Source organism: Pleurodeles waltl, chromosome 12 (assembly GCF_031143425.1).
Source record: "Pleurodeles waltl isolate 20211129_DDA chromosome 12, aPleWal1.hap1.20221129, whole genome shotgun sequence".
Lineage (NCBI taxonomy): Eukaryota > Metazoa > Chordata > Amphibia > Caudata > Salamandridae > Pleurodeles > Pleurodeles waltl.
Window position 1 is genome coordinate 173,020,253 of NC_090451.1, and position 15,228 is coordinate 173,035,480.

At 41.5% G+C, this 15,228-nt stretch overlaps 1 protein-coding gene across 5 annotated transcripts in view; it reads right to left on the reverse strand.

Annotated features, from left to right (window-relative positions):
* Nucleotides 1-15,228, reverse strand: part of C12H16orf74 (chromosome 12 C16orf74 homolog) — a 200,744-nt gene that overhangs the window by 38,925 nt on the left and 146,591 nt on the right. The gene's annotated exons all lie outside the window — the stretch shown is intronic.

Here is a 15,228-nt window from a genome sequence, read left to right on the forward strand (position 1 = left end):
CTGTAGCTTACCAGGCAATTTCCCATCTGTAGAAACATAAACCTGTTAAATGTATTATGTAAATGTATATGTTTGTTAATTTGTATGTAAACAAGGACGTTTTGTACTGTTGCTTGCAATTTACAGTGCTATGCATAACTGCTTGTTAAATATGATAAATGACTGTTCTTTCTCAAATGTTGCCTGAGGAAAATGTCTTAACCTAGAGTCTCATTCCATTCCACAGAGGGACAGCTCACCTGTAAGTAATATCTGACCACAGAAGGACAGTTCCCCTGTAACTAATACCTGACCACAGAAGGATAGTTCCCCTGTAACTAATATCTGACCACAGAAGGACAGTTCACCTGTAACTAATATTTGACCACAAAAGGACAGCTCACCTATAACTAGTATATGACCACAGAAGGACAGTTCACTTGTAACTAATATCTGACCACAGAAGGACAGTTCACCTGTAACTAATATTTGACCACAAAAGGACAGCTCACCTATAACTAGTATATGACCACAGAAGGACAGTTCACTTGTAACTAATATCTGACTACAGAAGGACAGTTCACCTGTAACTAATATTTGACCACAGGACAGCTCACCTGTAACTAATGTTTGAACACATAAGGGCAGTTCACCTGTAACTAATGTTTGGCCACAGAAGGACAGTTCACCTGTCACTAATGTTTGAACACCGAAGAACAGTTCACTTGTAACTAATAAATGACCACAAGAGAACAGTACACTTGTAACTAATATCTGACCACAGAAGGACAGTTCACTTGCAACTAATATTTGATCACAGGACAGCTCACCTGTAACTAATGTCTGACCACAGGACAGTTCCCCTGTAACTAATATCTGACCACAAAAGGGCAGTACACTTGTAACTAATATATGACCACAAAAGAACAGTACACTTGTAACTAATATCTGACCACAGAAGGACAGTTCACCTGTAACTAATATTTGATCACAGGACAGCTCATCTGTAACTAATGTTTGACCACAGAAGGACAGTTCACCTGTAACTAATGTTTGAATACAGAAGGACAGTTCACTTGTAACTAATATTTGAACACAGAAGGACAGCTCACCTGTAACTAATATCTGACCACATAAGAACTGCTCACCTGTAACTAATGTTTGAACACAGAAGGACAGTTCACCTAGTACTAATATCTGACCACATAAGAACAGCTCACCTGTAACTAATGTTTGAACACAGAAGGACAGTTCACCTGGTACTAATATCTGACCTCAGAAGGACAGCTCACCTGTAATTGATATCGGACCACAGAAGAACAGTCCACTTTTAACTAATATTTGATTACGTTGGCCTATCCGGAGGTCCCTGCTGGAACTGTTTTGAGAGAGCAAACGTGAATGGAAAAAAATATTTAGCACTTTTTCTTAGTCCCCGTTGGCTACCGCCTTCTGAACCCCTTTACTAGCGTTTACTCATCTGACCTCGTCAACAAGCTGCGCAACTATCAATAAAACTCTTGATTTAGGGACTAGGGGCCAGATGTAGCAAAGGATTTGTGCGTCGCAAACGGCGAAAATCGCTGTTTGCGAAGCGCAAATATCTCTTTGCTATGCAGAAATGCATATTGCGAGTCGGGACCGACTAGCAATATGCATTTCAGAATCGCAAATAGGAAGGGGTGTTCCCTTCCTATTTGCGATTCGGAGTGGCATGCAATACCATTTGCGACCAAGGGTGTCGCAGTTACCATCCACTTCAAGTGGATGGTAACCCACTCGCAAATTGGAAGGAGTCCCCATGGGACCCCTTCCCCTTTGCGAATGGACCCAATACTATTTTTTCAGGGCAGGTAGTGATCCAAGGGACCACTACCTGCCCTGAAAAAATACCGAAACTAAAGGTTTCGTTTTTTTTTTAAGTGCAGGAAAACGAGCTGCACTTAAAAAAAAAAAAAATGCTTTCTTGAGAAAGCAGTCACGAACATGGAGGTCTGCTGACGACAGCAGGCCTCCATGTTTGCGAGTGCCTAGACTCGCTATGGGGCCGCAATTTGCGACCCACCTCATTAATATTGATGAGGTGGGTCATTGCGACCCCATAGCGACTCGCAGATGGTGTCTGAGACACCGTACTGCATACCAATTTGCGAGTTGCAAATTGCGAGTCGCATGGACTCGCAATTTGCAACTCGCAAATTTTCTTTTTGCTACATCTAGCCCTAAGTTGTGTATTTTTTTGAACTCCTATATGAAGCATATATACGTCACTCTGTTTTGTGATATATATATGCTTTGAGAGGCTATTATTAACGATTACGGTTTAAAACAACAAAGACAAACGTACAATTTAGTGACATGTATTTTCTGTACCTATTAAATCATAGTCACTCACCTTTGCGTCATGCTCTCAATATATACTCTCAATATATACTTGCACCGAAGGCAAAAACAACTAGTTTTTCTTTCCTCAGAAAAGAAAGAAAGCACATGCACTTCAAAAGCAGTCTTAAAAAGATGGGAAAAAATGAAGCCAGTTTCAGACACCCGCTGGTGAAAAATCTCTAGATTGGTCTATAAAAGAGTTTACTTCTCATCCATGTTTTTAGATAGCAAATACATTTGAATGCAAAGTGTCTAGTCATCTGAGGCATACCTTGCACAGCGCCTTGGAGAGGTAACCTGGGCAGCAAGATGCCAGAAAACTCCTACTACTGACGTCACCTAACGTCACCTGACGTCACCTAACTCTTACGTCACCTAACTCTTAGTAATTGACTCTACCTCAAAAGAAACAGAAGTAAGTACATGGAATGCTTTCCCTGACAGTATGAGGCTAAACCCAAAAACCAATTAACTGGTGGATTTAACCACTAACTTTGGGTTCCCAAGTAGTGTCCTACTCGCCATAAAGCGCTAGTACCTTGTCAGGCCTAGTAAGCGCTGTATAATGATAACAGAATACGATACAATACAAAAGAGGATTAGGACAAAATTAGACAGTCTTTTGCTCCCACAAAGAGGAATGGGTTGTACCTGCCCCTATGCATTAGGGTCAAGAGATGACAAGAAAGAAATACACAAAGTGCCTGTCTATAGAGAGGGCCAACAATGATATGGAGGCTTGTAGAGCACACAAAGATGTACAGTCGTCTGGCCCATGCTCTATACAACATGCCAGCGATATACTTTGCATTTGTTCTCTCATTCATTCATAATCTGTCTTTTGTGTTTGATCTTTGCCATTCTTGTTACTATGTTGTGCCACAGCAAAATTAGACAATTTTAATGATTTTTACTTGCATTGTGTGTGAGTACAACTACTTCAAGGGTGAGCTCACAGACTTTCTCAACTAAAAACTAAATACATTTGTGTGAATGACAACATTTTATGCATCACATTACTGGAGGTTAAACCCATTTATTTACTCAAAATATCTGGGGAGCGTTGATCCTTAGGCACTCATGCACTTGACACATTCAGATGTAATAAACGAGGTTTAATTTGATCAATGTGCAACTCGAGTTTTTATTGAAATAGGAAAAAAGATCATCAAACGAGTGACACGCACCTGGCACAGTCTAAAACTGATTTCCATTTTCAGATGGCGTGGCATATGGCTGATGCATGCTTGGGTTCCTCGTGCAAATTTGTCCCCGGCCGGTCCACAAACTTGTTTTTTTCTCTCAGATGTTCCACCTCATCAGCATGACTTACAACGAATTTATCAGAATAGAAACGTATTTTACGTGGTCCTTTAATATATATATATATATATATATATATATATATATATATATATATATATATATATATATATATATATAAAGTTCCTTATTTCTATAAGCTAGAGGAGAAGCTCAGGTGAAATTCCCCCCACAGCAACTTTGCAGCCCTTATTATTTACATGTTTCAGCCATTATGAGGATTAAAGTTAAATTTAGAGGCATTGGGCAGGAACACTCTTAATATTTGCCAAGGCTTGTTTGTGCTGGCGGGCTGTAAAGCTCAAATAGGCACTCTAAGATAAAATGAGCAGTACACTGGTAAGAGGTAGGCCTAGGTAATTCTTTTTGTTTGGTGGAACACTCTTCATGAAACTGCTGCAGTTTCTGCGCAAGAATGGTCTGCCCAAGAGGTAAAAAAAGCACCAGAGGTTAGCCAAAACAAATACAATTTGGGGGACGTTTTGGGGTTTCGATATAGTTTGCAAAACACACCAAATACTCACTAAATGTCAATAAAACAGGGAAATATCAAAAATTATACTCAAATTCACGAGGTGGAACCGTTTCCTGACACCCATGGCATATAATGTTCCTCTTCAAATCAAATTTCTTGTGCTTTGCATTTCGGCATAATTTTTCGCCATGTCTAGTAAATGCTGTGGGATGGTCGACAGATGTTGCAGTTAGAAAATGCAACAAGAACCCTTGGTGAGGTGACTCATGTTAACTCAGGCTACAACAAATCTTGAGAAAGACCAAAGTTTGGAGGGGGGCCATGTGCTACCCAACACTCCATTTCCGGATACTTTGAGAGAGCCCAAACCTTGGACCATAGTTACAAAGCAGGGTTTTCAATCAAGACAATCTTGATGTAGCCTGGTAAATGTTCCAACATTTTTTTAAATTATTTTTATTACAAGAGAAACAACAGAAACAGATTCACATTGCAGCCTCAGAAGTCATATTGGTCAAAACACAGTTAATCATCACTATTTCTCTTAATCCCGACCCCAAGACCACTCTCTATTTTACCCACCCAAATCTCATAGATTTTCAAAATCAATCTCAGGTCCTCCAGTCGCTGGCAACGCACACAATCCACCCCTGTGTTTGTTCCATTTTCCTCAGATTTTTTGGGACACCCCCTGCTCCCCTAGATCACTTTCTCTGCCAGCATGCACCAACCTAGGTCAAGCTTCTACTCCTCTAACTCCGGTGGTCTAGTCAAGCACGGGCTATATTGCCTTTTGCCACTATCAGTCCCAAAGTCATCCATATCTGATTCATGTGGGTGAGGTCAGTTATAGCCCAAATATTTAGTGCACACCACTTGGGTTCAGGCTCTGCAATGTTACCACATACAGTATGTAAACAGGACACCACTGAGCTCCAATATCGCTGTATGGTCAGGCACCCCCATAGCATGTGATAGAATGACCCATTTTGCCCACAATTTTCCCACAATTTCGGGGACATAAGGGTGAAGCTATTCTGCCCATTTTAGCCAGGGTGGTACAAGCATAATAACTCTTATGGAGAATTTGCAGTTGCACTAATCGAAACCTTATATCCATAGTTTTCATGCAACAATAAAAGTGGCAAGATAACGCTGGTGATTAATGTACCTGCTGTAGAGAAGGGTTTTGTCTAGTGGCAGTTTTCACTCATCTAAGGTAGCCCATTGGGTTAATATACCTGCTGCAAAGAACCTGCACTATGCAGACCACAGAACAGTATTTTATGTGCATAGCTCAGTGGGATACTGCTTTTGTCACAGAGATCCTTTTGTTACTGTGCAGTTCATTAATTAAATTCATAATCTTACATTCATAATCTAGCACAGTGAGTTATGAACTGTCATCAAAGAGCTACATGCTAAGTGCATGGTACAGGATAGAAATTATCCTAATTTAGCTAAAAAGTGTTTGCTTGGGTAGAAATGAATTATTATTAGTAAAGTTCAACCTTAACCACTGTGTTATGTTCTGAATCCTAAGTTTATGCTTCCAAAGACCAAGCACGCTTTAAAATGCCTACCAGCATGGATTACGTGAATCCTACACCTTGTTGTCTCCTTTGTCAACATTTTCTATACACTGATTTACACACATATGATTCATTGTCTCTGTATATGTGTGTTCTGTAAAGTGCTCCAACACTCTATGCTGGTAAGAGCGGCACAATGAAACAAATGAAATACACGTGAGACAAGGGATATGGAGCGATGAGAGGCACTGTTAGAGTGGGATGGTGAGGGAAACATTGAAGAACCCCAATAAAGATTGTGGTATCGTAGCGCACTGTAATATCATCAGTTCCTATGCTTTAAAAACGAATAAAATTTAATATAATGAAAAATTGTGTTGTAGAATTCACTGTGTTTCCCAAATTTTCTTGTGGCATGGGCGGGGAACCCCCCAAACCCCATTGTAGTTGTCAGGCTTGCTCGCTATACACCCTAGGGGGGCTGCTCCGTCAAACTATGCCAGGCCTGCATTGAGTTCCCAGTCCGCCCCTGTGAATGTCAAACAAAACTGCCTGCATGATATTTAGAAAAGCACTGAAGACCCTGTTAAACCTGTCCTAGAGACAACTCATTTGTTGTAAGAATCTACATAGCACTCAGCAAACCATACCCTTTAACTGGGGATTTCAACAAAGAATTGAGGCGCAAGCAGAAGCCATACTTTATCATGTTTCAGCTTTACCAATCCTAAGCAAAGCCGACTATCTTGAAGGCAAAACAAAATAAGTCAGAATTTTGCCCTAGATTTGGACTTCTGGACAGTGTAGTTAGCTGTTTTTCATACATTTTACTTTGTGGCAAGGGGATGGGTGAGAGAAATCTGTGTGACCTGGAGGGAGTGTCTGTGCTCTTTGCATGGTGGCCCTGAGCACCACCAGGTGGTCATTGAGTGTCAATGCATGTTAGGAATAGGTGATGTCATCTGCTGGTGTAACTGAAAGCTATGTGGATTGGTTGGAGATATGAGAGACCAAAATTGTTTCCGGAATGGCTGAACTGAATGATGTTGTCTGAAACCGATGTTTGATTGGATGGAATGATTGTCATTTTCCTCTCTGCCTATCTGTATACAATAGTGGCACTTGATGAACATCGACAGCTTGCCTTGTGTCCTAACTCCTTGGGGCTTTTAATTACTCTCTTCAAGAGCCTCGTGGCCAATTTTAATGTGCTAGCCAATCTTCAAACTACTTTGATTTACACCAATGGTTTCCATTTTATTTTTTTAGGCCCTATTTCATTTCTCTGGGGTTCGGTGGCACATTTTTATGTCCCAAAAAGAATGTTAAGTCCTGTTTTAGACTGATGGTTCTGAATTGGCATTAAGGTATACATTTTTTGTGTGAAGATTTGTAATTACCTGTACAATAAATAAGAACTGAGGCTAAACTAGTGGCCATTGTGTTCATGTGGATTAGTTAGAGTTAGTAGGGCAGTGAGGCTGGCCCTTTTTCAGAGAAGTGTTATTGTGTCTCTGAGTCTCAGCGGGAGAAGAGTCAGGGCTGTGTAGTTCAGCTTGCTTACCCATTCAGTACCTAAGTTGTTTGGCTGAGCCTCCATCTTTTCTTTCAGGTGTTACCAGTGTGAGAAAGAACACGTCTTCTTCGTTGTTGCAAGCCTGCTCCATCTTGACTCAAGAGCAGGATAAAGGAAATGGTGAAATACCTCTCCATGAGCCCCTGGTGTTCTGGGGCTACTCTGGCGACCAGCTGACTGGTCTGAGACCTGGTCCTGTTTAAGGGTGTGTGTAACTTGCAGAATTTGTGTTTGCTTCACAACGTGTAATTTAGGCAAAATTGCACGAAATGACACATAAGTACGTGAACTTAGGTGTAATAATGGGAAATGCAAATATGTAATTGGCGCTATACTTTATCATGAAATGCGTCATCATGTCAAATTTTTGATGCAAGGACACCTTTTGCTTAATAAGTAAGGCAAAAAAGCACCATGAACAACAGCTGCTCGTGTTCTGTTGTCCCTGTATGTTTGTGGTAAATTTTCTTTTTGGCAGATATTTATAATGTGCCCAAGAGGGATTCAGAATATCAGCAAAGTAATGTCCATGGCCGTTATAGCGGTAAAAAAACAATCATATCAAAGGAGGTCTGGCAGCACCATGCTGGCCCCAGATGCCTCTTGGGCACATTATAAATATCCGCCAAAAAGAATATTACCAATTATGAACGACTGGATACCATATAGCCCTGAAGAAGCCCTATGTTGAAGGGTGAAACGTGTTGGCTGTCATTACTATGTACTTCATGCTGTAACAAGATTATTGTGAACACAATATTTTGGAATTGGAAAGAAATAACCAAAAGATTTGTTTCATCTCTACCATAGGAGAATTGGACCTTTTTCATACTCTATCTAAATAATTGCTAATCTAGTGGTGCACCGCCTCTATAGCTTTCATTATTGGGGTTCTTTTTACCTCTTAAGCTTCTCCTGCAGCAGGAGCTTTGGTGAAGTTGCACACTACAGATATCAGAACTAATTACTTTTCTCTTTTCTGTTGTGGACAGTTGGGAGCCGATAGGGATTGGTGCGTTATCTATGAGCCTACTGCATTCCCTTTGTTTGTATAATTACATGTACGTAGTTTGCACCAAATGTTTTTATAAACTGACAGCTGACAGAAGATGAGCTTTTAGGATACAAAGTTTATGTGAATCTCATGTCTATGGTTTCTGTACTTTAAGTTGTTAATTGGTACATTATATTAATACAGTATTTTCTCTACATAGTCATTAATGTAAAGTTTTCGTTTCTTTGAGTTCATTCACTTTTTTCTCTCTTTTGGAAATAATTTAAGAAAGCTTGATTGTAATTTTCTTTCAAGATCAAATCAATATTATTTTGATCCTTTGTCGAGGGGCCTCTAAAAGAAGTGGGGCCCCTAGGACGATGGCTACTTTGCCTATTTGGTAATCCAGCACTGGACAAAACATGCAGAGAGTGTGCGTCTCACAGTTTGGGCACAGACGCATCACTGGTGACACACCGTCACTGTCACAAGACGTTTTTTATTGGCATTAATCTAGCGAATTCAGTTTACAGCAGTAGGTGTTTCATACACAAGTAAGTATATTGTAGAGAGAAGTTAGTTTGATATACCATTATCAGCCAATAATGGTTTGTCACACGACCTCTATTTCAGTAGCGGCGCCCTGGTCAAGGACAAAATGCGTCACTTCCGGTTAGTCCAAGGGTGTCAGGCACGATTGCACTTTGCTGCTGGACGTGAAGTTTCCTAATCAATGTAAACCTTAGACTAGGGTGAGATTCTCCTGCCATTGAGCGCTCGCTCCACCTTGTAAACTGTGCATCAGTGGCTTCCTTGTGTGGCGCGTGCTTTAGCCACTCACGCCGAGTCACTGATTGGCAATCTCACTTTTTCTTTATTTTATGTGTGTTTTACAGTTCGTCGCAGTGCGAGTCGAGAATGCAGAGCATAACCTCAAATCCCCTCAAGTCTTTTGACTGGAAATGCTCACGCCGCACAATGTTGTTAGTGCAGCGGAGTTTCACTTGTCACAGGGTTCCATAAAAAAAATTCTTTATTCGAAACCGAAGTATCAATAAAATATATTCGGGCAGCAGGTAGATAGATGCAGGTGCCATCATCACTTACTCACAGTTGCCAGGTTGTTCAGCTTTATACGTCACTAGCTAGTCCAATCACTGTTTTATTTATAATCCAAGGATTTGTAGTCTTATTTAATTTAGTATAAAACCAGGACTACATATCCCAGAATTCTAATTAAAAACTGGGACTAGACTAACTAGTCTCGCGTGAACCTGGGTGGAACGGCAACCATGTTTTACTCTCTCACTCAGCCTCGGTGCGCATTTTAGGCCTGGTACTGCCCTCCTCGGGGTCTCACAGGGTGCAAATTCCAAAACAGATATGAGCGTGCGATGACACATTAAATAGTTTCACTGAACAGCCCTTTGTTGTTACAGAACAATTAGGAACTACTTAATTGTGTGCATTCAGCGACCCAATAGCATGTGAAAATTAATACTTTTAAAAATGTGAAGCAATTGGTCCCGCGTTCAGTCCACTCTGACTGGCCTTTGCTGAAACAAGCCTCATGTCACATAATTAAAAAAGTCAGTTAGAAAAGAGCCCCACTAAATTATGACAAGGTATACGCCCCAATAAAAGGTAACATTTAGCAGACTCTATCACCATCTACTGGCTACAAAATATCAGCTACGTTTTCTAAACATCATGAGATGCAAGGAACATCACTGCTGGCCTGAAGTATCAGTCTTTTCTTCAAAACTGGAATGCGACATTCCCTCTTCATGTATTTATAGAATTGCAGCACTAAACAAACATGATTATAAAACTGCGAGAAACCACAATCCTTTTTCAGAATATGATTAGATTTCAAACCTAAACAGCATATCCATTTTGCCTCATTTTGTCTCAAAGAGGGCTCCCTGTCTCCCCTTCTGATTTTCTGGGGCACTCTATAAATTCCAAATAGTTTTAACCCCTCTGTTTAGCTGTTGTGCATTTCTGAATATAGTTTGGTTGTAGTATGACTTAGGTCTGTGGCTCTTATGTGTTCCGCGTTGCGTAATGCTAAAGTCATGGTGCTTCCAATATCTTGTTTGGGACATGGGTATTCAAGAATGTGCACCATGAAAGTTGTCATACAAATAACAGATGCATTTTCATATGCTTTTAATTTAACATTGTTATTATCAAATGTTTTCGCCAAACCTGATGTAAATTGCACCTTTTACGGTATTTCCGCGCCTTTTGGTATGGGTGCGAACCTCTCAATTAATTCTTGCTTCAAAAACAGCTCATACAAAATTTTGTTGTTTAGGTTTGGAAGTTTTTCTATACGTTACGAAAGGGTATTCATTGACACTCAATACCTTATTTGAGTCAATAGGTGCCAATATTTATTAATAATTTTACGAAGCTCTAAATTAAATGTGTGTGGTTTACATCTAAAGCTTTTGGTCTACATGGTGGGTGAACTAAAAGATGTTTTTCCTTTTTAATTTCTTGGCCCAAATGAAACTAACTTGTATTGCTTGAGGTTTACATACAGCTTTTTAAATCTATCCACCATTCTCTCTGTTTCTCCCAGAAATGTTGGGATTAAACTACAGCTGGTTCAACAAAGCCTTAGTCCCATTCCATCTTAAAACAGTGCCACTCATGAAACGCAGCCATGCACATGCATGATTCAGGAAATTAAAGGGGTTAGGCTGCTTCACATGATTTTCCTCCCACCACCAGGTCACTAGGTCTGCCAGGGATTGCATGAAGCAACTCCACAGGTTTGAAGAAAGATTTATTTGTTAAACACAAAGCATGTATGTGTCGAGACAGATTCAATTAAAGACATGAGCCTACTTGGATGTTGTTTAAAGCTCACAGAATCTCCTTTCCCCCCCAAAAACATTTTACTGCTGAAAGACCATGTATATTACCAGCTGATGCGTACAGCGGTGTGACATCCATGATCACCACCCGTATGTCAATTTTCCAGTCAATTTCATGTATTTTTTTACAAAAACTCTGTCCTATATTTTATCTATAGAAGTTGACATGTTCTCCAGGACGTTCACAACGGTTTATCCTGGAGGAGGTCTGATTTCCTTGTTTCTTTTTAGAAGTATATAGTATGTTGCTACCTTTGGCTTCATATTCACTGGGAAATCAAATTATTCCAAAGACGACATCTATTTGTCATACTAAGATGGTAGCAGATGACAACTTCATTCAAGTAGCCAACAGAGGGGGCTTTGATATGTTTACCTGTCATTTAGGTGTTTGTAAATCTTATTTGCATCAGCATGTACCCACGTTCAGAATAACCAAACTGAAACACGTGTACACCTTTTGAAGGGGGGGGGGGGGGGGAACGAGATTATGTGTTGAGGATACTTGGAACCACCTTCTGCCTGTGTACATTTTAGTTGATACTTCAATTTGGAATAAAACAATTATTGTTACGGGACCCTGTAACACGCAAAGCTCTGATGCTGTAAGAACTTTGTACAGTGAATTATTTCAAGTCAAAAGGCTTGTTGGCTCTTTTATGGACAGTGTGTGCGCATTAGTGATGGCTACTGTTTGTGCCAACATCACAGAACACATAACAACTTCCAAGGTACGTGAGTGGCGCATAGTGCTGATGTTTTTAGAAAGATGACAGTGATCTCTGTACAGCAGTATGGGCCTGATGTATCAAAGGGCTGTTCCCATTCTGTGCCCGTAGAGCAATACATTGGTACACCAGGGCCTATCATCACTCGTTTAGCCCATCTTAGGCACATCCACAGATGCCGAGTGCTGGTGCACCTCGGATGCAGATGCTGAACAGCAGTGGAGCCAGGATACACCCTTTCCTTCCCTCATTACTGGTGTTGAACATTTCAGAGAATTAATCTAGCGGCATGACGCTCGAATGTAGTGTTTTGTCAGCGTAGAGGTACTGGATCAGGTACACCAAGTGATGGACGATGAAGATGCAGCTCAGTCTGCCCTATAACCTCTCTCAAATGGAGATGTTTAGTCTGTGAACCCAGTAAAGGCCTCTTATTGGATGGTTCAGTGTGAAAGCTCGGTCAACAGTGGACAGGCCTGAGCGGAATTCTCCTTGAAATGGTATAATGATTTCTTCATCTCCCAGGCATTCTTGTAGCTTGTGCATTGTCATCATTTGGTGCACGTTCACTTCAGCTTGTGCCAGGGCTCTGGGTTTCTGTCTTCACCTTTTTGTGTGGTGGAAGGATGACCGAGCTATGCCACGACTTGAGGAACTCTAGAGAGCTTGTGCAAAACTCAAACAGGTTGCACTACGTCGGCCACCGTTTGAATAATTGGTCGTCAAAAGACCCATCCCTTGGGCCTTCTCTTGGAGGCTTTACATTACTTTTGTTCATTTGACAACTGTTTTATGAAGTCATTTTCCTCAGCTGTAGCTATTTCCACTCCCGGTGGTGAATGGGCAACGTGGTCTCGCAAGGGAAAAAGCTTTATTTTTTAGCTAACGATGGGAGCCTCTTAAGGTCCCTTTTTTTATAAGGACTTCTGAAGGTAAAATAATTTTGCTCTGCCCATTGTCCTAGAGTTACTACCGTACCTTGGGTCACCGTGTTTCGGACTGATCCTCAGGTCACCATCTCGTAGAACAATTTGGTTACATTTTCTCCGACTGTAAGGCCGAATTTCTGTCATTTTCTTCCCGTGTGTCTTTTTGCACCTCACCATGTGCTTCTACCACCGTCTTGTGTTTCCAATCATCTGGGGGTCTTGACCCTGCCTGAGGAAAACCTTTAGGTCTCTCATATTCACATTGCTGTCTCACCTGGTTGCCCCATCAGCATCTTCCCTTATGTAGCTGTAAGTGGAGAAGTGTGGCTCAATGGTTAGAGCAGCAGACCCTGATGCAGGAATCTGGCCTGGGACCAGGGTTCAATTCCCACTTTGCTGGGTATTGGGCTCAATTTCCTCGGACCAGATAATTCTTGCATTGGTGCCTAATCTAATTCATGGGTCCCACTCTAACTCTGGGCAATTGCTTGCTTAATCTCCACAATGGCCCCAACAGCGCTGGGATGCCTGGCTTCACCTTGGAGGTTGCCCAGGAGTGGGCACCTCACAGGGAAAAGCCAGGAGGGGTTCCACAGCGGTATGCGTACAGTGCCTTGAGACCCTAGTGGGTGAGTAGTGTGCTATACAAGTACGAAGTTTACAGTTTAAGTTATACTGTGCTCCTTCACAAAGTTCAGATACCTGGTCAAGGTTTCCGCAGCTTCTACCATGCCTGTTCCTTAAAGGCTCGGATGTAAGATTTAACCATCACCGTCTCCTCCTTGGGCATCCATTTAGTTAGATGTTCCATTGTAACTCCTCCCATCTCAGGGCGTTATTTTATTGGCTCTCGAGTACTAGAGGCATCCAATAGGGGGCAGATGGCCAGTTATAAGCAGGGCTGGGCTGTGGCTTCGTGCAGCTATGTACCCAAAGCTCATAGCAATCTGATGTGCACTGAATGTGCCAAAGAGCATATCAAATCTGTGTCCACGTGTACCTGTTTTGTAGTGCTGCTTGTGGGGTGGGGGGCAGCAGGGGTGACAGCTGGAGTAACGTTCATAGCTCCAGATCAGGGAGTGCGGACTCTTCTCAAAGGGTTTGACGGTATCAACAGGAACAGAAAGTGATAGGGATCTGTGAACCTCATTACAAGTGGACGGTCGTTTCCGATGTGTCTCGTAACACGAGGTCTGTGTATGCCCAGAACCGTCACGCAATAGGGAACAGTACACTTTGGTGGACATATTTCCACTTCACCAAATCACGTTAATTGCAGGGGACGTAGCTTCAGGGGGTAGCGGTGTTTGGATGTTGCACCCCGTAATAAATGTATTTTCCGGTAAAAAAATAAAATTGAATACAGGTTCTTTCAGTCGGGTATCGTGAATTTCTGTCGGATTTCACCAGGAATTTTTGCATAAACACATACACTCTTTCCCTCTCTGCTTTGAAAGTCTTGAAAAATATTGGTTATTTGATAAAATAGTGGTGTTTTCTGTCACTTAGTAGCCCTAGGAATTCGCATTCGCCTCCCTTTCCACTGCCCCCTTAGCCACTCTCAATGGTCCTGCTTGTCCTATAGTGTATTTTAATATGCCAGGGAGTTGGAAAATCCGAACCCAGACCCCCAAATATTACTGACCAGGTCATGCCCCTGTTTAATTGCCCTGCCTCCTTTTTTACTCTTTTACAAAACGTTCATGAAACAAGTTGTTTCAATGGCGTATCTTCCATTGGTGCAGCAAGTGCAGTGCACCGGGACCCAGAGGCCTTAGGTGCCCACGGAACCCTGATTATTGTTGTATTTCACAGTAGAAACAGCGGCCGTAGGGGAGTTGGGGTATTTCCTTTCTTGAACTTGTACGCACGACTCCATGGCTGCGACTCTGGTTGCAATATTACCAACCACAAGACGAGCCGAGAATTACTAATAGCAGAGTGAAACTACATCGTCAACATACTTAAACATTTCACGTTATCATTTCCATTTACATGGATTTAGCGCCCTCTTGAGGCCATGTTGCATATTTTCCTAATCCCCTATCATTTTCGTTAATCCGAAATCACTTGTTGTGTCAGGTCTCAAAAGCTGCAGAAGACGTCTATTTATATTTTCACTAAAGCATCACATGTTTGACTGCTTTTAAATAAATCAATTACTAAACTAAATAATTATGAAAACGGTACCATAAAAAAGCTAAAAGAAGTAGTCCATTTCATGGATTTATGTAGTGTTGCCGAAGAAGTGGGCAAGCCCACTCCCCGGTGGAGCCAAGGGGTTTTATAGGTGTTTCCCCTCTGGCACCGCGCGAGTTTGAGCATGCCCATGGAAAAGTAGTAGAGGGGGATAAAAGGGTGCGGGGACGCAGGAAAAGGATTTTTTAAAGTAGCAGCATGAGAATAAAGTTACCGGTGT